Source organism: Dama dama, chromosome 20, assembly GCF_033118175.1.
Source record: "Dama dama isolate Ldn47 chromosome 20, ASM3311817v1, whole genome shotgun sequence".
Taxonomy (NCBI): Eukaryota; Metazoa; Chordata; class Mammalia; order Artiodactyla; family Cervidae; genus Dama; species Dama dama.
Window position 1 is genome coordinate 90,274,606 of NC_083700.1, and position 24,229 is coordinate 90,298,834.

At 37.3% G+C, this 24,229-nt stretch overlaps 1 pseudogene; it reads right to left on the minus strand.

Annotated features, from left to right (window-relative positions):
• LOC133039986 (sterol carrier protein 2-like) overlaps positions 1 to 24,229 on the minus strand; it is a 95,101-nt pseudogene that overhangs the window by 43,051 nt on the left and 27,821 nt on the right.

The window sequence follows — 24,229 nt, forward strand, 5'->3', positions numbered from 1 at the left end:
TGGATGAAGCACAAGCTGGAATCAAGATTGTTGGGAGAAATATCAACAGCCTCAGATATGCAGATAACACCACCCTTGTGGCAGAAAGTGAAGATGAACTAAAGAGCCTCTTGATGAGGGTGAAAGAGGAGAGTGTAAAAGCTGGCTTAAAAAATCAACTTTCAGAAAACAAAGGTCATGGCATCCCGTTCCATCACTTCATGGCAAATAGATAGGGAAAAGGTGGAAACAGTGGCAGATTTTATTTTCTTGGGCTCCAAAATCACCGTGGATGGTGACTGTAGCCATGAAGTTAAAAGAGGCTTGCTCCTTGGAAGAAAAGCTATGACAAACCTAGACAGCATATTAAAAAGCAGAGACATCACTTTGCCAACAAAGGTCCTTTTAGTCAAAGCTATGGTTTTTCCAGTTGTCATGTATTGGTGTGAGAGTTGGGTAAAGAAGGATAAGAACTGAAGAATTCATGCTTTCAAACTTGGTGCTGGAGAAGACTTTTTTTTTTCATGTGCAGTTTTTTATTTGTTTATTTTAATTGGAGGATAATTACTTCACAATATTATGGTGGTTTTTGCCATGCATCAGTATGAATTGGCCACAGGTATACATGTGTCCTCTTCATCCTGAACCCCCCTCTCACCCACCCTATCCCTCCAGGTTGTCAGAGCACCGGCTTTGGGTGCCCTACTTCATACATCAAACTTGCCCTGGTTATCTATTTTACATATGGTAACACACATGTTTCAGTGCTATGCTCTCAAATCATCCCACCCTTTCCTTCTGGAGAAGACTCTTGAGAGTCCCTTGGACAGCAAGGAGATCAAACCAGTCAATCCTAAAGGAAATCAACCCTGAATATTCATTGGAAGGACTTATGCTGAAGCTGAACTTCCAATACTTTGACCACCTGATGCAAAGAGCCGACTCGTTGGAAAAGATCCTGATGGTGGGAAGGATTGACAGCTGGAAGAGAAGGGGGTGACAGAGGATGAGATGATTGGATGGCATCATCGACTCAATGGACATGAATTAGAGCAGACTCCAGGAGATAATGAAGGAAAGGGAAGCCTGGCATGCTGAGGTCCATGGGGTCAGACAGGAGTGAGCAACTGAACAAGAAGAAGTCATCATGCCAGAATGTATTTCTTTTGATGAGCTCTTATAGAGTAGAAGAAGAACCAAGAACCCAAGTTTTAAGGAGTTACTAAACTTTTACTTATCTTTAAAGTTACTAAAACATGTTAGAAAAAGTCACACAATAGAATAACACATGTACCATTAAAAAAATAAAAAATATCATCCTATGTGAATTCAGGAAGAGACATAATTACATCGCTTTGGGATATTAGAGCATCTTAGAATTAGGAAAGTTCTAAGAATTCATCAAATCTAAGGCCCTAACAGACAGGCAATTCCCCTAACAATGTGTCCATCAAGTTGTTAACGTGTTTTTCATACTCAACCTCTGTGACAGGCAATATGTGCTTGCAGGAGACAACCTACTCCATTTTTAAAAAGCCATGTTAAAATTTTCCTTCCTGAGCAAATACTGCACGAGTCTATTCATATGAGGTACATGTGCATGTGTTGTCAGTTGTGTCTGACTCTTTGTGACGCCATGGCCTATAGCTAGCCAGGCTCCTCAGTCCAGAATACTGGAGTGGGTTGCCATTTCCCACTCCAGAGGATCTTCTCAACCCAAGGGTCGAACCCATGTCTCTTGCATTTCCTGCATTGGCAGGTAGATTCTTTACCACTGTGCCATCTGAGAAGCCCATGAGGTACTTAGAGTAGTCAAAATCATGTAGACCGATGGTAGGATGGTGGTTGCTAGGGGTTACGGAAGAAGAGAATGGGAATTTGTTGTTTAATGGATACAGAGCTTCAGTCTTGCAACATGAAAAGAGTTCTGTGGATGGATGGTGTTTACAGTGACCCAACAATGTATATGTACTTAATACCACTGACCTATACACTTAAAATGTTTAAGATGGTAAATTTTATGTTATGTGTTGTTGGTCAGTCACTAAGTTGTGTCCGACTGTTTGCAACCCCATGGACTGCAGCAAGCAGGCCTGTGTTATGGGTATTTTACAATAACAGAAGTTATTTCCTGTATCAGCCCCAAATCTACCTTCCCATGAATTCTTCCCAATGATCCTAATTCTTTCCATACCAAACACATTTATCCCCTCTGTCCCATACCACCCTTCAGATACTAAAGGAGAAATAACTTCTTCAACTCTCTTTACATGTGCAAAGTCTTGTATGGGGCACTGTTCAGGGTAAGAGAAAAATGAAACATGGATTCTACCCTTATAGGTTCTTAGTCAAACAGAGATTTTTTTAAGGCCATAAATAAATACAATATGCATTACACAAATATAACTCAAAGACAAATATTGAGAAAGTACAGCAAGAGTTTAGAGATGGGAAAGGATCAACAAATCAGGAAAAGCTTCATAAGACAGGTAACACTGGAGATGGACCGTGAAGATGGGCATTTCCACTGAGGAAAAGCGCACTGAGGTAAGAGCTTGGACTCTAAGCTCAAGCCTGAGCTTGAATTCTAGTTTTGCTACTTTCTAGCTTGGTGACTTTGGGTAAGTTACACTGTGCCTCTAGGTTCCTCTTTTATAAAATATAAAAATAGATGTGAGAGGGGACTTCCATGGTGGTCCAGCAATCAAGAATTCACCTGCCAATGCAGGGGACACAAGTTCCAATCCTGGTCTGGGAAGATCCCACATGCCACAGAGCAACTAAGCCCCTGCACCACAACTACTGAAGCCCACACACCTACAGCCAGCGCTCTGCAACAAGAGAAGCCACAGCAATGATAAGCCGGTGCTTGTCACAACTAGAGAAAACCCATGTGCAGCAACAAAGACCCAGTGCAGCCAAAAGTAAATAAATAAGTGAATTTTTAAAATACATGTCAGAATTAAATACATTTGGACCTGAAGAATGCTTAGAACAGTGCCCAGTAATTAGTGCTGTGTATATGTTGGCTGTTGGTATTATTGAGAAAACAGAAAAGTCAGAGTTTGTAGCGGTGAGGAGGAATTAAACATGTCTGAGAAAAGCAAATAATCCAGTTTAGTTTATTTTTTTTCCCATTTATTTTTATTAGTTGGAGGCTAATTACTTTACAGTATTGTAGTGGTTTTTGTCATACATTGACATGAATCAGCCATGGATTTACATGTATTCCCCATCTCGATCCCCCTCCCACCTCCCTCTCTACCCAATCCCTCTGGGTCTTCCCAGTGCACCAGCCCCAAGCACTTGTCTCATGCACCCAACCTGGGCTGGTGATCTGTTTCACCCTTGATAATATACATGTTTTGATGCTGTTCTCTTGAAACATCCCACCCTCGCCTTCTCCCACAGAGTCCAAAAGTCTGTTCTGTACATCTGTGTCTCTTTTTCTGTTTTGCATATAAGGTTATCGTTACCATCTTTCTAAATTCCATATGTATGCATTAGTATACTGTATTGGTCTTTATCTTTCTGGCTTACTTCACTCTGTATAATGGGCTCCAGTTTCATCCATCTCATTTGAACTGATTCAAATGAATTCTTTTTAATGGCTGAGTATTATTCCATGGTGTATATGTACCACAGTTTAGTTTAAATATGTTTCCTCTTTCTACATCCCCTTCCCCAAACCCAGCTAGATATAAATGCTAGCACAGAATTAGACACGTTCAGTTCAGTTCAGTCGCTCAGTTGTGTCCGACTCTTTGCGACCCCATGAACCGCAGCACTCCAGGCCTCCTTGTCCATCACCAACTCCTGGAGTTCACCCAAATCCACGTCCATTGAGTCAGTGATGCCATCCAACCATTTCATCCTCTGTCATCCCTTCTCCTCCTGCCCTCAATCTTTCCCAGCATTGGGGTCTTTTCAAATGAGTCAGCTCTTCACATCAGGTGGCCAAAATATTGGAGTTTCAGCTTCAGCATCAGTTCTTCCAATGAATATTCAGGACTGATTTTCTTTAGGATGGACTGGTTGGATCTCCTTGCAGTCCAAGGGACTCTCAAGAGTCTTCTCCAACACCACAATTCAAAAGCATCAATTCTTCAGCGCTCAGGTTTCTTTATAATCCAACTCTCACATCCACAACATGACCACTAGAAAAACCATAGCCTTGACTAGACAGAACTTTGTTGGCAAAGTAATGTCTCTGCTTTTCAATATGCTGTCTAGGTTGGTCATAACTTTCCTTCCAAGAAGTAAGCATCTTTTAATTTCATGGCTGCAATCACCATCTGTAGTGAATCAGACATGTGGTGGGTATTTAATAAACTGTCACCCCTCCTGTTTTCCGTTCCCTTTTTCCCTGTCTTCATACTTTTGGTTTGTGCTTTGCCTAAGGCACTTTATTCTGTTTCATAATCATTTGTGTTACATTATCTGCCTCTTGTGTGCTTCCTAGTCCTAGTTCCCAAACCTGGCTGTGCATAAGAAACTCTTATAGGAACTTTATAAACATTAAGTTGTTAGAATCAAGCAGACTTAGGAATTAAAATAAAAATCCTGGTAAGGCAGGAATATATATATATATATATTTATATATATATATATATTTTTTTTTTTTTTAAAGCTACATGACATGCTCAGTCACTTCAGTCATGTCTGACTCTTTGTGACCACATGGACTGTAGCCAGCCAGGCTTCCCTGTTCATGGACTTTTCCAAGCAAGAATACTGAAATGGGCTGCCATTCTCTTCTCCAGGGGATCTTCCCAAGCCAGGGACTGAACCTGGGTCTCTTGCATTGCAGGCAGATTCCTTACCATCTTAGCTACTAGGTAAAGTTACAGGGGATTCTAAATCAACCCATCAGTAGATGCTATATTTGAACATCAGTTACCTACATCACCTAAAGATAATGTGGGCATACAATAAGCATTTATAGAACTTTCACAGACTGAAAAATGGAAGATCAGGACAGAAAACGAGGTTGAAGCCTCACTGGAAAGGCACTAAATGCCAGGCTGAACTGGGTAAAAAAGGACAAACCAAATTATCAACTTTTAGCTTCAAAGCAACCATCCCTTGTTAAGAGTTTAATCTCAAAAGCACTTTTATGCTCTTTTAGTAGATCACAGACACTTCCAGGTATACAAGTTAGATTAAGAAAAGGCAGAGGAAACAGAGATCAAATGGCAAACACTCACTGGATCATAGAGAAAGCAAGGGAGTTCCAGAAAAGCATCTATTTCTGCTTCATAGACTACATTAAAGCCTTTGAATGTGTGGATCACAACAAACTGTGGAAAATTCTTAAAGAGATGGGAGTACCAGATCACCATACCTGTCTCCCCAAAAATGTGCATATGGGTCAAGAAACAACAATTAGAATGGGCCATGGAACAACTGACAGGTTCAAAATTGGGAAAGAGGTATGAAAAGACAGTATATTGTCACCCGGCTTATTTAACTTCTATGTAGAGTACATCATATGAAATGCCAGGCTGAATGAATCACAAGTTGGAATGAAGATTACCAGGAGAAATATGAACAACCTCAGATATGCTGATGACACCACTCTAATGACAGAAAGCAAAGAGGAACTAAATAATGCCTTGATGAAAGTGAAAGATGAGAGTAAAAACCCTGGCTTAAAACTCAACATTCAAAAAATGAAGATGATGGCAGACAGTCTCATCACTTCATTGCAAACAGAAGGGGGAAAAGTGGAAACAGTGGCAGACTTTATTTTCTTGGGCTCCAAAAGCACTCTGGATGGTGACTGCAGCCAGGAAATTAAAAGACACTTGTTTCTTGGAAAAAAAGCTATGACAAACCTAGACAGTGTATTAAAAAGCAGAGACATCACTTTGCCAACAAAGGTCTGTAAAGTCAAAGCTACGGGTTTTCCAATAGTTATGTACAGATTTGAGAGCTGGACCATAAAGAAGGCTGAGTGTCAAAGAAATGATGCTTTCAAATTGTCGTGCTGGGGAAGACTCTTGAGAGTCTCTTGGACTGCAAGGAGATCAAACCAGTCAATCCTAAAGAAAATCAACCCTGAATATTCATTGAAAGGACTGACACTGAAGCTGAAGCTGTAATACTTTGGCCACGTGATGTGAAAAGCTGACATATTGGAAAAGATTCTGATTCTGGAAAAGATTGAAGGTGAATGGAGTGTAAGGCCACAGAGGATGAGATAGATAGAGAGCATTACCAACTCAATGGACATGAATTTGACCAAATTCTGGGAGATAGTGGAGGACAGAGGAACCTGGTGTACTACATACAGTCCATGGGATCACAAAGAGCTGGACACAACAAATGAATAAAAACAAAAATTTTCATAAATCACAGATAGCTAAGAATAGGCTGAAGTCAAATTTTACTTATTCACTTTAAACAAGTGTTTAATAAGTCTTGAACGGTATATGTGAAACAACTTTAAAAACTGGAATAAAATGTGATATTAATACTATTTTTTGGACATTAATTTGCTTTTTATCATATGACCATTGCAAAGTAAACCAAAAACAAACAGAAAAAGAACAGAAAAAAAATGTGATTTTTCTAATTGTAAAATCCAAAAGGAATTTATATTTTTAAACTGACGACAAAACACTATTCAATTCAAATACAGAAATCTCTTTCTCTTCTACTATGAGTACCGTTATAGGAGCTAGAATCTTTTTTTAACCCAGATCTTAACAAGTTAAAATCAGGAACCAGTGTTATGGAAATTTAATTTTAAAGCTAATTCTCCAATGCTGAGTTCCCACTAAAGTAGCAATATCATGCAATTAAACACATATCACTGGTAGAAGAAAACTTTCTAACTTCCCCACCCCATCATCACATGTTTTGGAACACTCGACAGTTTTCTGATTCTCTTAGAATCCTATTGCAGTTTGTTATCCAAGTAACTAGACCAAAAATGTTTAAACAACTCTGAACTGTCATTCTGATATATTTTCCAGGAGTATGAATTCTTTCTTGGGCAACAGTGAATAGCCACGTCAGATTTACTTGAAATATATCCAAATCCTCAGTATGCAGCAAGTAAATATTTACTCTTCAATAATTCTTCATCTTATTCAGACTACCAATAAAGTCATTGTTACAAAGATTTATAACATTATAAAAGACTTATAATGTTTTCCCCCAAAATGCTACACCACCACTAAACACTATCCCTCAAAGACTGGTAAGAGGAAATTGTTACTGACAGTGTATACTCAAATACTGAAAAGAGTTTTCAAAGAACATTACAGAGATTACGAGTCTCTCTTTGAAGAATTGAAAACTGGATAAATTCTACCTTCTTGGGTGTTTTCAGTTAGTTTTTTAGTGCTGATGGGAAAGACTTGGATGATCTATAAAGGTTGGCAAGATTGTTTACATTTGATTTTTTAAAAACCCAACGTTGATAAGATTATAGAAAAAGAAGCACTCTTATACTGTTGTCAGGAACGTGCATTGGTACAATCTTGTTTGAAAAAAACTGCTCAATATCCATCAATTTTAAAATATCTACTATCCTATGACACAGTGAGTCCAGGGTTTGGAATTTATCCTATGGGTATTCTTGTAAAAAATATGTAAATACACAAGGATGGTTAGTGCAACAATGTTTGTAATAACAATCTTGACATAACTTATGTATGCCAATAAGTGAATAAGTAAGTTTCTTGTAAACAATATATAGGTATTAAGAAGAATAAAGACTATGTAGAAGTGATAACATAGAAAGATTTTAGAGATGTAAGTAAAAGAGGGAGTCTACAATGTGATCAATATGCACATACACAAACATACATTTCAGACAGATTTTATAAACATACATATACATATGTATTTGTATAAGCATAACAATTTTTGGACAAATACAAATGAAATTTTAAAATGGGTTGACTCTGAGGAAGAGAACTAAGGGTAAACAAGAAGAGAAATACATGTTAAATGCTACTTTTGTCACTCAGCTATAATGGTAAAAAGCACATGACAACCCTTTGGAGCACTCTTTGGCAGTTTCTAATAGAGTTAAACATATGCTACTCTATGACCCAGCAATTTCACCCTGAGTTATTAACCCAAGAAAAATGCAAAAGGTATGTCCACAAATAGCCTTGTACAAAAATGTTTATAGCACACTTATTCATAATACTCCCAAACAGAAAAGAACTCAAATGTCCATCTACAGAAGGATGGATAAACAAACTGATGTGTGTGTGCATGTTTAGACAATAAAATACTACTTAGGAACAAAGATAATGTAATCCTGACACAAGAAAATTTTGATAAATCTTATTCTATTGAGTTAAAGAGTTTAGACACAAAAAAAGCACATATACATATAATATTAGGCTTCCCTTGTGGCTCAGTTGGTAAAGAATCTGCCTGCAATGCAGAGACCTGGGTTTGATCCCTGGATTAGGAAGATCCCCTGAAGAAGAGAAAGGCTCCCCACTCCAGTGTTCTAGCCTGGAGAATTCCATGGACTGTATAGTCCATGGGGCCACAAAGAGTCAGACACTACTGAGAGACTTTCACTTTCACACATATTGTTCCATATATATGTAGTTAGAAGATAAGCAAAGCTAATCTACGATGATAGGAACCAATTCATCTTGGCCTTGTTTTGGGGTATGAAATTAAAAGACGCTTGCTCCTTGGAAGAAAAGTTATGACCAACCTAGACAGCATATTAAAAAGGAAAGACATTACTTTGCCAACAAAGGTCCGTCTAGTCAAGGCTATGGTTTTTCCAGTAGTCATGTATGGATGTGAGAGTTGGATTATAAAGAAAGATGAGTGCTGAAGAATTTATGCTTTTGAACTGTGGTGTTGGAGAAGATTCTTGAGAGTCCCTTGGACTGCAAGGAGATCCAACCAGTCCATCCTAAAGGAAACCAGTCCTGAATATTCATTGGAAGAACTGATGCTGAAGCTGAAACTCCAATACTTTGGCCACCTGATATGAAAAACTGGCTCATTTGAAAAGACCCTGATGCTGGGAAAGATTGAAGGCAGGAGGAGAAGGGGACGACAGAGGATGAGATGGTTAGATGCCATCACTAACTTAATCGACATGAGTTTGAGTAAACTCCAGGAGTTGATGAGGGACAGGGAGGCCTGGCGTGCTGCAGTCCATGGGGTTGCAAAGAGTCAGACACGACCAAGGAACTGAACTAAACTGAACTGGAGAGTTAGGGAGAGGTGACTGAGGGAAGTTAGAGGACTTACTGGAAATAGACACAGTGGAATTTCCTGGGGTGATGGAAATGTTCTGTCTTATTTTGGGTGGTAGTTACATGGATGTACACAATTATCTATACCAACCACCGATTTAAAGCTTATAATTCAATGGTTTTAGCATATTTACAGATAATGATAACCATCACCACAATCAATTTCAGAACACATTCATTTCCTCAAAAAGAATCCCATACTCTTCTAGCTGTCTCTCCCAATCCTAGGCCACTACTAATCTACTACTTTCTGTTCCATAGATTTGCCTATTCTGGACATTTCATATAAATGGAATCATGCAATATAAGATCTTTTGTGACTGCCTTATTTCATTAGCAAAATGTTTTCAGGTCTATCTATGATGTAGCATGCATCATTACTTCATTTCTGTTACAGCCAAAGAATATACCATTGTCTGAATATACTATATTTTGTTTATCCAGTTATTAGCTAATGACAGTCATCTGGATTGTTTCTACTTTTTGGTTTATGAATAATGCAGATAGAAACAACTGTTTTTCTGAGAACTGTTCATTTTATTTTATGAAAATTATACTTCAATTTTGAGAAAGAAAATGGGTTTGAAAATAATATTGTTACATATTTATTTTTTATTCTTTTAATAGATGACGGAAGAAAAATATCTCAGAATGCTCAACAAGTCAATTAAAATTAAAACGATCTTCCAGAGAAGAAAAAAAGTTTTATGTCAATAAAAATAACTGAAATGTCACATTCACCTGATGAAACAAAAGTTTCCTATATGAGAGTAAGGAAGCTGTCTGAAATGAGAATTTATTTATTTATTTTTTTCCACTGATAAGCTTCTTTATTCAGTTCAGTTCAGTTGTCACTCTGAAATGAGAATTTAAATCACTGTCTCAAATGCAAACTGTAACACTTTAAGGCTTCAATGACCATACCACAGAAACATTTATTATCACCCTGACTTCTTTATGTCCCATTAGCAACAAAATAAACAATGATGTATCACTCACGTAGAGCCAGACATCCTAGAATGTGAAGTCAAGTGGGCCTTAGGAAGCATCACTATGAACAAAGCTAGTGGAGGTGATGGGATTCCCGTTGCGCTATTCCAAATCCTAAAAGATGATGCTGTGAAAGTGCTGCATTCAATATGTCAGCAAATTTGGAAAACTCAGCAGTGGCCACAGGACTAGAAAAGGTCAATTTTCATTCCAATCCCAAAGAAAGGCAATACCAAAGAATGCTCAAACTACCGCACAATTGCACTCATCTCACACACTGGTAAAGTAATGCTCAAAATTCTCCAAGCCAGGCTTCAGCAATACATGAACCATGAACTTCCAGATGTTCAAGCTGGATTTAGAAAAGGCAGAGGAACCAGAGATCAAATTGCCAACATTCACTGGATCATCGAAAAAGCAAGAGAGTTCCAGAAAAACATCTATTTCTGCTTTATTGACTATGCCAAAGCCTTTGACTGTGTGGATCACAACAAACTGGAAAATTCTTAAAGAGGTGGGAATACCAGACCACCTGACGTGCCTCTTGAGAAACCTGTATGCAGGTCAGGAAGCAACAGTTAGAACTGGACATGGAACAACAGACTGGTTCCAAATAGGAAAAGGAGCATGTGAAGGCTGTATATTGTCACCCTGCTTATTTAACTTATATGCAGAGTACATCATGAGAAACGCTGGGCTGGATGAAGCACAAGCTGGAATCAAGATTGCTGGGAGAAATATCAATAACCTCAGATATGCAGATGACACCACCCTTATGACAGAAAGCAAAGAAGAACTAAAGAGCCTCTTGATGAAAGTGAAAGAGGGAGAGTGAAAAAGTTGGCTTAAAGCTCAACATTCAGAAAACTAAGATCATGGCATCTGGTCCCATCACTTAATGGCAAATAGATGGGGAAACAGTGGAAACAGTGGCTGACTTTATTTTGGGGGGCTCCAAATCACTGCAGATGGTGACTGAAGCCATGAAATTCAAAGGTGATTGCTCCTTGGAAGGAAAGTTATGACCAACCTAGGCAGCATATTAAAAAGCAGAGACATTACTTTGCCAACAAAGGTCCATCTAGTAAAGGCTATGGTTTTTCCAGTAGTCATGTACAGAGGCGAGAGTTGGACTATAAAGAAAGCTGAACGCAGAAGAATTAATGCTTTTGAACTGTGGTGTTGGAGAAGATTCTCTAGAGTCCCTTGAACAGCAAGGAGATCCAACCAGTCCATCTTAAAGGAGATCAGTCCTGGGTGTTCATTGGAAGGACTGATGCTGAATCTGAAGCTCCAGTACTTTGGCCACCTAATGTGAAGAACTGACTCATTGGAAAAGACCCTGATGCTGGGAAAGATTGAAGGCAGGAGGAGAAGGGGACAACAGAGGATGAGATGGTTGGATGGCATCACCGACTCGATTAACCTGAGTTTGGGTAAACTCTGGGGGTTGATGATGGACAGGGAGGCCTGGCGTGCTGCAGTCCATGGGGTCACAGATTTCGACACAACTGAGTGACTGAACTGAGCTGATAAACTCATGCTTTAGAGAGATAAAAGAAAAGAGTCATCTATTTACCAATGCTAGAACAGAGTATAAAAATAATGTTTGTGTAGTATTTGGCACAAAATTTACACCAAAAATTGATGCCATGATGCTGTCATACTGGAAGATCGTTTTCTTTACAAATTAAACCATGTTACTTATCTGAAATGGTTATAAATTATTTTTCATACTGCAATATGAACAAGTGTTTTATTACTGCCAACAGTGAACTCAATCCATCTGAGCTTCCTTTTGTAAGAGTGGTGGGAAGAGAATACTAGCAATTAGTTTTCCTACTCTGTTCTGGGATCTCACGCGTTTATTCATTTGATCCATAGCACAGCTTTATAAGGTAGATACTATATTTTATTTCTATTTTACAGAAAAAATGACTAGTATTAACAAGTCTATGTACTGAAAAGAGTGAAGAGGCTAAGGCCAAAGCCATGACTTCATTCATACAGAACATATACCTGAAATTGAGGTACACCCTCTTAAACATCCCTTTCCAATCACAGCCACAACTCCTAAAAGCTTATCTGTGGTTGCAAACTGTTGTTGCTACTTTCTCACTTCTATTTCTTTCCAATCCCCATATGCTTTCCTGAAAAACATTTCAGTAAAATTGCTCCAAGATTTCCAATGACTTGATAATAGCCAAATCCAAAGGACACTCTTCAGTCTTTATCAATCTAACTTTTCTGGCCTAATGTCTAACTTTCGGATTTTTTTCAGTTCAGTTCAGTTCAGTTCAGTAGCTCAGTTGTGTCTGACTGTTTGCAACCCCATGGTTATCTATTTTTAATTGGAGATGATTGCCTTACAATATTGTGTTGGTTTCTGCCATATATCAATATGAATCAGCCAGAGGTATACATGTGTCCCCTCCCTCCCGAGCCTCCCTCCCACCTCCCATCCCATCCCACCCCTCTAGGTTGTCACAGAGCACTGGATTTGAGTTCTCTGCATCATACAACTAATTCCCAGCGGTTATTTGTTTTACATATGAATGTATATGTCTCAATGCTACTGTCTCAATTCATCCCACCCCCTCCTTACTCCACTGTGTCCATGGTGAGCCCCGTGCATGCTGTAAGGAGAAGTTCCTTTCTGCATTTCATTTATTTAGGATCCTAAATGAGATTCTTAATTAGAGGAAATACTGTGTGGAATACCATGTTAACAGATCTAGCACAAAGACCAAGTATAAAATTCTAAGAAGTATAGACGTTAGAGGTATAGGAAGAGAAGAGACCTTTAAGAATAACATGAAGAAACGGTCTGTTATCCAAGAGAGGAGAGTGTTTCAAAAGTTAGACATCTCTATGTCTACATTTCCATTGCTGCCCTGCATATAGGGATACAGACATAGATTACAACCTGCAATCATGGTGAAAGCTAGCATTTTACTCAGCACTGGAGGAGTCAAAATGGAGTTGGAATTCTTTCAAAGCTCCCTTCTCAGAGACTTGTCATTATTTGACCTGTCTGGAAATTCCTTGGTAAACCATTCTAAAAAGCTTGTTTTTATGCAACCTGAAAGAGAACTTGCCCAGTACAAGCAGTATCTTCCTCAGAGCCATTTGTCAAGAACAATCAGCAAAAATCATTGAACAACATAGCTACCTGAGGTGTTAGTAACAATTGAAGCAAACAACAAATTAACCAAAAAGCTTAAAAGAAAAAGCTGAGAAAAATTGCAAGTGGCACATTATATTGCAACTCTATGGGCCTTTCTGTCTATCGCTCTCTTATGTGCTATTAATGAGTATTCATTTTCCCTACTAGATTAAAAAAATTACCTAATTTGAGAGATAAACAGCAATAAGAAGCCATGTTAATTGCTACAACAAATATATTATAAATGCTAACTTCTCTATTTTGAAATTTGTGATAATTTATAAAATTTTATTTAATATGTAAGATAATATAAACATACAACACTCACCTGTCTTCATAAAATAAATCTCAGAATTTTAGTGCTAAGTTATTCCAGAACATTTTACAATTAAGGAAACTTGAGAGTCAAAGTGATTAACTGATCATTAACCAAAAGAGTCACATGGCCAGTCAGCAGTCGAGCCATAGTAAAATTCTTACTTCATAACTTTCAGTCCAATTCTCCCAAGAGAAAAAAATTTCTATGCAACACCAGCCACAAATGCAATATAGTGTGTTAGTTGCTCAGTCGTGTCCAACTCTCTGTGACCCAATGAACTGTAGCCCACCAGGCTCCTCTGTCCCTGGAATTCTCCAAGCAAGATTACTGAAGTGGGTTGACATTCCCTTCTCCCGGGGATCTTCCTAACCCAGGGATCGAGTCTGGGTCTCCAGCACTGCAGGCGGATCCTTTACCATCTGAGCACCAGGAATCGCACATGCAACCGTATATAATTACAACTATCTGTGTGTGCCTAGCTGCCCAGTCGTGTTCAACACTCTGTGACCCCATGGACTGTAGCCCTCAGGCTCCTCTGTCCATGGGATTTTCCAGGCAAGAATACTGCAGTGGGTTGCTATTCTCCAGGGGATCTTCCCGACCCAGGGATCAAACCCGAGTCTCCTGCACTGGCAGGCAGACTCTATAAAAATGCAACTATATATAATTCTTGTTTAGCAGACATAGCAATATCCCTATTTGGACACATATTTTTAAGCCTGTACACTTATTTTAAAATAATCAAACCTGAAAATGCTTATTGTTGAATTTAGAGTTTCAACTAATTCAAATTCTCATCAATTAATCAAGATTATTGAACTATATTATACTTAACAAAAATCAAAAATACCATGGCTAAGTAAACTTAAAACACCGGCTACTAAATTCAGAGAATACAATCATACATTCAAATAAAGGACCAAATCATTAACACTTATGCCAAAAATGGTACAAAAATTGTGAAATCTGTTTGTATTATTACCTGTAGCTCCAAGGGGGTGCCCCTTTGAAATCAATCCACCACTAGGATTTATGACCACTTTCCTCCATAAGTATCACCTCCTCTATCAACCAGTTTTCCACCTTGATCTATGGAAGGAAAAATAATATTCATAAACCTTTAAAATAACATTGGAACATGTTATTGGATATAGTTGTTTTTCAAAAAAAAAAAAAAAAAAAACTTACAGGAAGCCAAGAATATCTTGGAGCAAACACTTCTTGATGGCTCAAACTAACATCAAATTGATGCAAGCACTTCTAAATGTGAGGTAATAAATATTGGGTAATAAAGGCATATATTTTCAGGACATTTCCTGCACAAAACAAAGCAAAGCTCCTATTAGTTCCTAAGAGCTCTCTGCTTCCAAAATTACTACAAATATAATAGAGATTCAGAGAACCATAAGAAAAACACTGAAATGGATATAATACTATAACTAAAATACTGTTTGTTTTAAAAATTCTTAATTTTGACAAAGTGCATTCATTTCCATTTTCAACTGTACTGTTACATGCAATATAAATATTTTTAGTAAACAATGGTGAGAGGGGAGAAGGAGAGGAGAAAAAAAGACCGCTTTCATGAAATGAAGGAAAATGGCTGATATACTGCTGAGCATTAAGGCTTCCCTGGTGGCTCGGGCAGTAAAGAATCTGCCTGCAATGCAGGAGACCTGGGTTCAATCCGTGGGTCAGGAAAGATGCTCTGGAGAAGGAAATGACTACACACTCCAGTATTCTTGCCTGGAGAATCCGATGGACAGAATCTCAACAGTCCATGGGGTTGAAAAGAGTTGGACATGACTGAGCGATTAAGCAACAGAAAATAATTATATCACATGCTTGACAACTTGAACATTCTTATGAACTTCCAGGTGGTTAACAGTAAATAAAAATGTATAAAATATTCTTCCAGATGATAGTTCTGGTAATGAGATATGGAATCTCCAAATAATGATGATAATGGCGGTAGCGGTGCTATCAGAGGTAGCTAATAGCTTCTATGCATTAACTCTGTCAGGCCTTGCTCTAATTATTTTATGCAAATTTACATAACTTAATTTAATCCTCATACACCATGAAGTAGGCACTATCATTCCCATTTTGCAGATGAGGAAGCAGACACATAGATATTAATTAACCAATCTAAAGTCACAGCAGGGGATCTAGGATACTCAGGCAGCCCAGCTCCATAGCCTGTATTTTTGCCAATATATTTTACATTAAATCCTCTACAGACAAGCAAATTCTGCTCTGAGAGCACAATTTTTAGTCCAACTTCTTCATAAGTCCAACAAAGTAAGGCTTGGTACCCAACTAACACAGTCAGCTATACAGTATTGTACTGTAATAGGTTTGTAATACTTTTCACAGAGATAGTACAGGAAAAAAAAGCAAAAAATAAAGAAAGCATTTTTAATTTCATAGAAATTAAAAAGAAAAGAATAGTATAGTGCCAGCTACATCACTGTTGCTTTTATTCTTGCTTCTGGACATCTTGGACTTTTAATAAACACACTGTACTTCTACACTCTGTACAGCCTTGTACATTGAAGTATACAAAAACACAGCCACTTGTAGAAGGTGTGTTCACATGACAATGTCCCAGACATACGAACTAACTAAGTTCACCTATAGATGTGTTTGCATCTTTGAAAGTCAGCAACTTGAAAGATCATATGCAGGAGACTCACTTTGTTGCCTTAAAAAACCAAAAAGTTTCTCTATTGGCTAAATGAAACATACTATTCTATACCAGTTCTAACTGTTGCTTCTTGACCTGCATACAGGCTTCTCAGGAGGAAGGTAAGGTGGTCTGGTATTCCCATCTCCTTAAGAATTTTCCAGTTTGTTGTGATCCACACAGTCAAAGGCTTTAGCGTAGTCAATGAAGCAGAAGTAGATGTTTTTCTGGGATGCTTAGCTTTTTCTATGACCCAATGGATGTTGGCAATTTGATCAAAGGGACAAATAGCAGATAATAAAGTGGTCAACCTAAATCCTACTATATCAATATGTAATTACATTAAATGTTTATGACCTTTAAATTACACTGCCCAACAGAAATATAATGCAAGTCACATGTGTACTTTAAATTTTACTAGTAAATAGTTTATTTAATAGATATTTTATTTAACCCAACATACTGAAAATATTTTCATTTAAAACTGTAAGCAATATAAAAATTATTAGTGAAATATTTTATATTTTATTTTTCATGTTAAGTCTGCAAAATTTGATATGTACTTCACACTTAGAGCACTCAGCTTGGACTAACCGCATTTCAAGGATTCAATAACCACATAAGCTCCAGGAGATAGTGAAGGACAGGGAAGCCTGGTATGTTGCAGCCCATGGGGTCTCAAAGAGTCAGACACAACTGAGTGACTGAACTGAACTGAACTAAACATAGTATAGCAGAGTAGGGTATATGAGAATAAACACAATAGCCAAAATAATTTGATATCTGTAAAAAGGTAGATATATAGATCAATGGAACAAAAACAGAATTCAAAAACAGACCCTCATATAAACAGCAATTTTTGATGAAGGTGCCAAAGCAATTCAATGCAGAAAGAAAAGTCGTTCCAATAAATGGTGCTGAATGTGTATGTGGAAAAAAAATCAACCTTTATTTTACACCAAACATAAAAATTGACTCAAAATAGATCATATACTTATATGTAAAATCTAAAACTTTAGAAATCCTAGAATAAAAATAGAAGAAAACCTTTACAACCTTAAGGTAGGCAAGTTTCTTAGAATATAAAAAGCCTAAACCATTAAAAAATTGATAAGAAAGTATGTAATTGACAGTTTAACAACATCAATTCTTCCAAGCTCAGCTTTCTTTGTAGTCCAACTCTCACATCCATACACGACTACTGGAAAAACCATAGCCTTTACTAGATGGACCTTTGTTGGCAAAGTAATGTCTCTGCTTTTTAATATGCTGCCTAGGTTGGTCATAACTTTCCTTCCAAGGAGCAATCACCTTTGAATTTCATGGCTTCAGTCACCATCTGCAGTGATTTGGAGCCCCAAAAAATAAAGTCAGCCACTGTTTCCCCATCTATTTGCCATTAAGTGATGGGACCGGATGCCATGATCTTAGTTTTCTGAATGTTGAGCTTTAAGCCAACTTTTCCACTCTCCTCTTTCACTTTCATCAAGAGGCTCTTTAGTTCTTCTTTGCTTTCTGCCATAAGGGTGGTGTCATCTGCATATCTGAGGTTATTGATATTTCTCCCAGCAATCTTGAATCCAGCTTGTGCTTCATCCAGCCCAGCGTTTCTCATGATGTACTCTGCACATAAGTTAAATAAGCAGGGTGACAATATACAACCTTGACGTACTCCTTTTCCTATTTGGAACCAGTCTGTTGTTCCATGTCCAGTTCTAACTGTTGCTTCCTGACCTGCATACAGGTTTCTCAAGAGGCACGTCAGGTGGTCTGGTATTCCCACCTCTTTAAGAATTTTCCACAGTTTGTTGTGATCTACACAGTCAAAAGCTTTGGCATAGTCAATAAAGCAGAAATAGATGTTTTTCTGGAACTCTCTTGCTTTTTCGATGACCCAGTGAATGTTGGCAATTTGATCTCTGGTTCCTCTGCCTTTTCTAAATCCAGCTTGAACATCTGGAAGTTCATGGTTCATGTATTGCTGAAGCCTGGCTTGGAGAATTTTGAGCATTACTTACTAGCGTGTGAGATGAGTGCAATTGTGTGGTAGTTTGAGCATTCTTTGGTATTGCCTTTCTTTGGGATTGGAACGAAAATTGACCTTTTCTAGTCCTGTGGCCACTGCTGAGTTTTCCAAATTTGCTGACATATTGAATGCAGCACTTTCACAGCATCATCTTTCAGGATTTGAAATAGTTCAACTGGAATTCCATCACCTTCACTAGCTTTATTTGTAGTGATGCTTCCTAAGGCCCACTTGACTTCACATTCCAGTATGTCTGGCTCTAGGTGAGTGTGAGTGATCACACCATCATGATTATCTGGGTTGTGAAGATTACTCAGCCATAAAAAGCCATAAAAAGAACTGACATTTGAGTCAGTTCTGATGAGGTGGATGAACCTAGAACCTATTATACAGGGTGAAGTGAGTCAGAAAAAGAAAGATAAATATTGTATTCTAATGCACATATACGGAATCTAGAAAAAATGATACTGAAGAACTTATTTACAGGGCAGCAATGGAGAAACAGACATAGAGAATAGACTAATGGACATGGGGAGAGGAGAAGAGAGGGTGAGATGTATTGTAAGAGTAACATGGAAACTTACATTACCATGTGTAAAATAGATAGCCAACAGGAATTTGCTGTGTGGCTCAGGAAACTCAAACAGGGGCTCTATGTCAACCTAGAGGGGTGGGATGGGAGGGAGATCAGAAGGCGGTTCAGAAGGGAGAGGGTATATGTATACCTATGGCTGATTCATGCTGAGGTTTGACAGAAAAGAACAAAAGGATAAAGCAATTATCCTTTAATAAAAAAATAAATTAAAAAAAAGAAAAAATATATAAACAATAAATGCTGGAGATGGTATGAAGAAAAGGGAACCCTCTTACACTGTTAGTGAGAATGTAATACAGCCACTATGGAGAACAGTATGTAGGTTCCTTAAAAAACTAAAAATAGAACTACCATATGACCCAGCAATTCCACTACTGGGCTCATATCCTGAGAAAACCATAAGTCGAAATGACACATGTACATCAGGAATGAAACTGGGTCATTTGTTGAGGTTTGGATGGATCTAGAGTCTGTCATACAGAGTGAAGTAAGTCAGAAAAAGAAAATCAAATATCATATATTAATGCATATATGTGGAATCTAGAAAAAAAAATGGTACAAATGAACCTATTTCCAAGGCAAGAATAGAGAGGATTCATGAGGACAAGAAACTTAATCACCTTGTTCATCGCTATATCATTAGCAGCTTAAGCACTGACTACAAATGGTAAGCTACCAAATACATATTAGCTGAGTGAATGAAATTCCTTTAGAAAAAATGTTATAATTAGTGGATAAATGAATGCCTGTTTAGGCAGGAAGTAAAATAAAACAAAGAAATAGAAGCTTTGCTTCTCTGGGGAAAGTCAAGAGCTGCTCTCTGTAGCCTCAGAGTCAGGAAACTGGAGTGCCCTCAATTCCTCAATATGTTGGTATAGTTCCTTACTAGTTCCTCACTAGTTTCAGGGAAAAAAAACAAAGATTTTTCACCTTACTTAAGGATTTTTAATAGTTCTCCAAGTTCTAAGGACAAAGAAGTCAGCTCTAGATCACATTTATGGGCTTAAGACTAAATACTATACTCATCCTAAATACTATTCAGTAATAGCAAAGTTTTGTTGAGCATATACTATGTTCCAATACCTTAATAGGTACTGAAGATACAAGGATGGGATACAATCTCTGCTCAAGAATCATCAGAATCAGAGGAGAAAGATTTATAAATATGTATGATACAGTGTGTTATATAATAACTGAGGCATACAGACAGTAAAATGAAGGTCATGAGAAAAAATGATTATGCCCAGGAAACTTCAATAAAAGTGTTAACAGAAGCAATGATATTTGGTCTGGAGCTTGATGAGTAAGTAAATATTCACCAAACAAAAAAGATAGGACATTCCAGGGAGAGCTAACAGCATAATTAAAAACACAGAAACAAGCACTGTATAGTATACTTGCTGCTGCTGCTGCTGCTAAGTCACTTCAGTCGTGTCCGACTCTGTGCGACCCCATAGACGGCAGCCCACCAGGCTCCCGTCCCTGGGATTCTCCAGCAAGAACACTGAAGTGGGTTGCCATTTCCTTCTCCAGTGCATGAAAGTGAAAAGTGGAAGTGAAGTCGCTCAGTCGTGTTCAACTCTTAGAGACCCCATGGACTGTAGCCTACCAGGCTCCTCCATACTTAGGAAATACCAAAAAACTGGTGAGGGGGTGAGATTGAGAATAACAGGGGAAATGGTAGGAATTAATACCAGTAAAGTACAATGGGGCCAAATTATAGCAGGTTTGTTATCTCAAATGAAGAAATTTCTATTTTATTATGTAAGCAAAGGAATTAATCAAAGCTTCCATAATACCCTTTGATCTTTCACAAAATACCCTTAGATCTAGGTAATTGGATTAGATATTTCTTGTTAAATAAGTATGCCCTGAATTCAAACACCAATTTAAAATTAGAAGAATGAAGAGAATTAGTAGCATGAAGTATTAGAAATATGTGGTAATGATCCACTTGTGGTATAAAATGTTCCTTATTGTAGTTTTATGTTTATTAAACATGGAAAAATTTAATAGTTTATAAAAAAATTTACTGAGCACCTGTTATGTTCCAGACTCTGTACTAAGCATTAAGAACATAAAGAGATGGCTCTTTTCCTCAATAAGTTTATAATCTATAGTAGGAAAAATATAAACATTATTTTTCCACTATTTAGAATGATCCTGAGTACATTGCCTAATTTCTGTAAGCCTCATTTTCCTCATCTATAAAATGAAAATAAAAGTAACTACCTTATATGGTCTTTGAGAGGATTAAATGAAAGTGTGTGAAAAAGTACCCAGCACAGTGACAGAGAGTTGGCATTTTAATAAAGTTAACTATTTTTATTGCCTAGTGGTATTGCTTTCTTTCTTTTTTTTTTAATTTATTTTTATTATTTTTTTATTTTTCAATTATTTTTATTAGTTGGAGGCTAATTACTTTGCAACATTGCAGTGGGTTTTGTCATACATTGACATGAATCAGCCATGGAGTTACATGTATTCCCCATCCCGATCCCCCCTCCCACCTCCCCCCCCACCCGATTCCCCTGGGTCCTCCCAGTGCACCAGTGGTACTGCTTTCATAGAGATTTAGTTATGTGGCACTAATTCAATTCCCAGTTAACCAATTTTATTCAGCAACCCTTAAATATATGCCATGAGCCATGCACTGCACTAGGCATTAAGGGCTCAAAGATTAATTAATCAATAATACACATGATGTAATTTTACTTCCAGCTATTTTTATAGTATATTAGCTTTCTGAAGTATAGTTGATTTACAGTATTGTACCAATCTCTGCAGTACAGCAAAGTGACTCAGCTATACACTATATATAGACATTCTTTTTTCATATTCTTTTTCATTATGGCTTATCACAAAACATTGAAAATAGTTCCCTGTGCTATTCAGTACAACTTTGGTTTTTTATCTATCTTATATGTAGTAGTTTACATCTGTTAGTCTCACACATTCAGTCCTTCCCTCCTCTACCCACCTCCCCTTGACAGCCACAAGTTTGTTCTCTATGTACTTCAGACTATCTCTAAGGATATAAATAACCATATTAGTCTATCAGAGTAAGAGTTAATGAGACTAACATAATTAAAATGCAAATAATTTAACAAAATAATTAAAACAACTAATATGTGTTTTAATACTGAGAAAAGCTTTTTGTTTAGATAAGTTTTAAAAATAGTTTAAAATGGGGACTGGTTAGTTCCAATTAAAATTAATATCATAAGTTTATTTACTAGGGTTGCAATCTATGACAATTTCACATTTTAATACCATTCTTTCTTAAAAGAGCCAGCCACTAAACTTAAATGGCATTCTAAATATTAACAGACCAAAACCTAAACTGTAAAAGAGTCGAAAGTTTACTTGGGCACAAGCCTTTCAAAAGAAGATAAAGACATTCTAGTTAATATCTTTGAGGTCTTACATTTGCTTTTCAACTATAAAGTTGCATATTACATAGGAGAATTACCCAGATTTTCACTACTTCTTATGTCTGAAGTACTTACAGGTTAGTAACTGAATGTTTATGATTTTTCCATCCAATTTTTGCGAAGTGTTCAAGTGTTGTTCCTGTAGAGAAAGCAAACTTCTATTAGCAGGTTAATGTCTTCCTGCTGCTTATTAACAAATGTTGCAAAGGTACTCAGTAGCCTGCTAAATATTTCTACATGTTCCCATGCATAGATAACAGTACTGAAAACTTCAATACTGATCATTCAGATAATCATTTCTTTACAACTAAGCTTGAATATATTTAATGAATTGAATCAGCTAATAAGCATATGATATGAAAATACTTCAAGCTGGCCTATTCTACCTAACACAACTAGGGTCCAACTTCAAAAACCAGAAAATATAACCTAGGACCTCAGTGGTTATAAGGCAGGAAAGCACTGCCAGTAATTCTTCGAGGAGTTCAATCTCAATGTCAAAAGATCCCAATGCCCCTGGACGAAGTGAATTTTACAGTTCGTACCTGATCAGTGTGTTAACCTAGAGAAAAGTCTCTACTGCTAACCTCTAACCCCAGCAATACTCTGGGTAATATTTCTACCAAAAATTGTATTAGAAAATTAAAGGTTTTTAAACTTGAAGCTGGAGGAGACTGCTACAATGTTGTATCCAGATAAACTTCAAGGAGGTTTGTCAATGAAATGGATTGGAATTTAATTAATGAATGCCCAGTTCTATTGCTGAATACCCAAAACTACAAGAGAAAAGAAGGAGCAACCATGAGAAAGGCTCTGAGGTTCTGTTCTACCATATGCTCAATATGATTCAATGGTGTGATGCAATTGCCAGACAAGCTTACATGCGATCACAGTACAGAAATTACCGTGGTGGTGATAGGTCATGAAATAAATCTAATGAGAAACACTGAAAGGGAACAAGGTCAAGCTGGCTTCAGATATTTGAAGGACTAGAAGGTAAAAGAGTCTTGCTCTGTGAGTCTCAGAAGACAGAAACTATAAGGAGAAAGATTAGACTTCAATGTGGAAAAGAGCACTGTAACAATTGGAATCACCAAAAAAAAAAAAAAAAAGACAACCATGGAATGAGGAGTCTCTGTGGCAAGTTTCTTCTCACAGGAAGTACAAATCATCTGTCACAGGAAGTACAAATCATTTGTCACAGGAAGTACAAATAGTACTGTCATCTATTAGAAGATTTACAGGCAATTCACACATGGATTTATAGGAAGAAAGGCAGCTAAACTATATAAATGCACTTGGCATGGTGTCTGAAATAGGAGATATTCAGTAGGTATTATGTCTTTCCTTCTTGTTTCCTTACTATGGGATCCAGTTAATCTACAGAAGATAGCCACCCTTTGAAAAATATTCTGCCAAACACTTACCATGTATTTATGAAGCCAGGACACAGATAGAGGATTTGCTGATTCCTGATTCTGAACTGCCAATTCAGATTTTTTGCTTGTTCTAAGAATATGAATGATATAAAAAGATCTCAATCTCCTTGAATCACACTTTGAAGCCACAAAAATCTCCTGTTTTTATAACAGAATGCAAGCTACTACAAACATTTTTATATATTCATTTCTAGGACACATTCACAAATGGCAATGTCAAGGGACAATTTAAAATTCCATGAAATTCTACAATTTACTAGAAGTCTCTTGGATGAAGAATAACATTTCAACAAAAATACTGTACATTTATACTTCAAATTTTAGACCAAAAAAAAAAAAAAAAA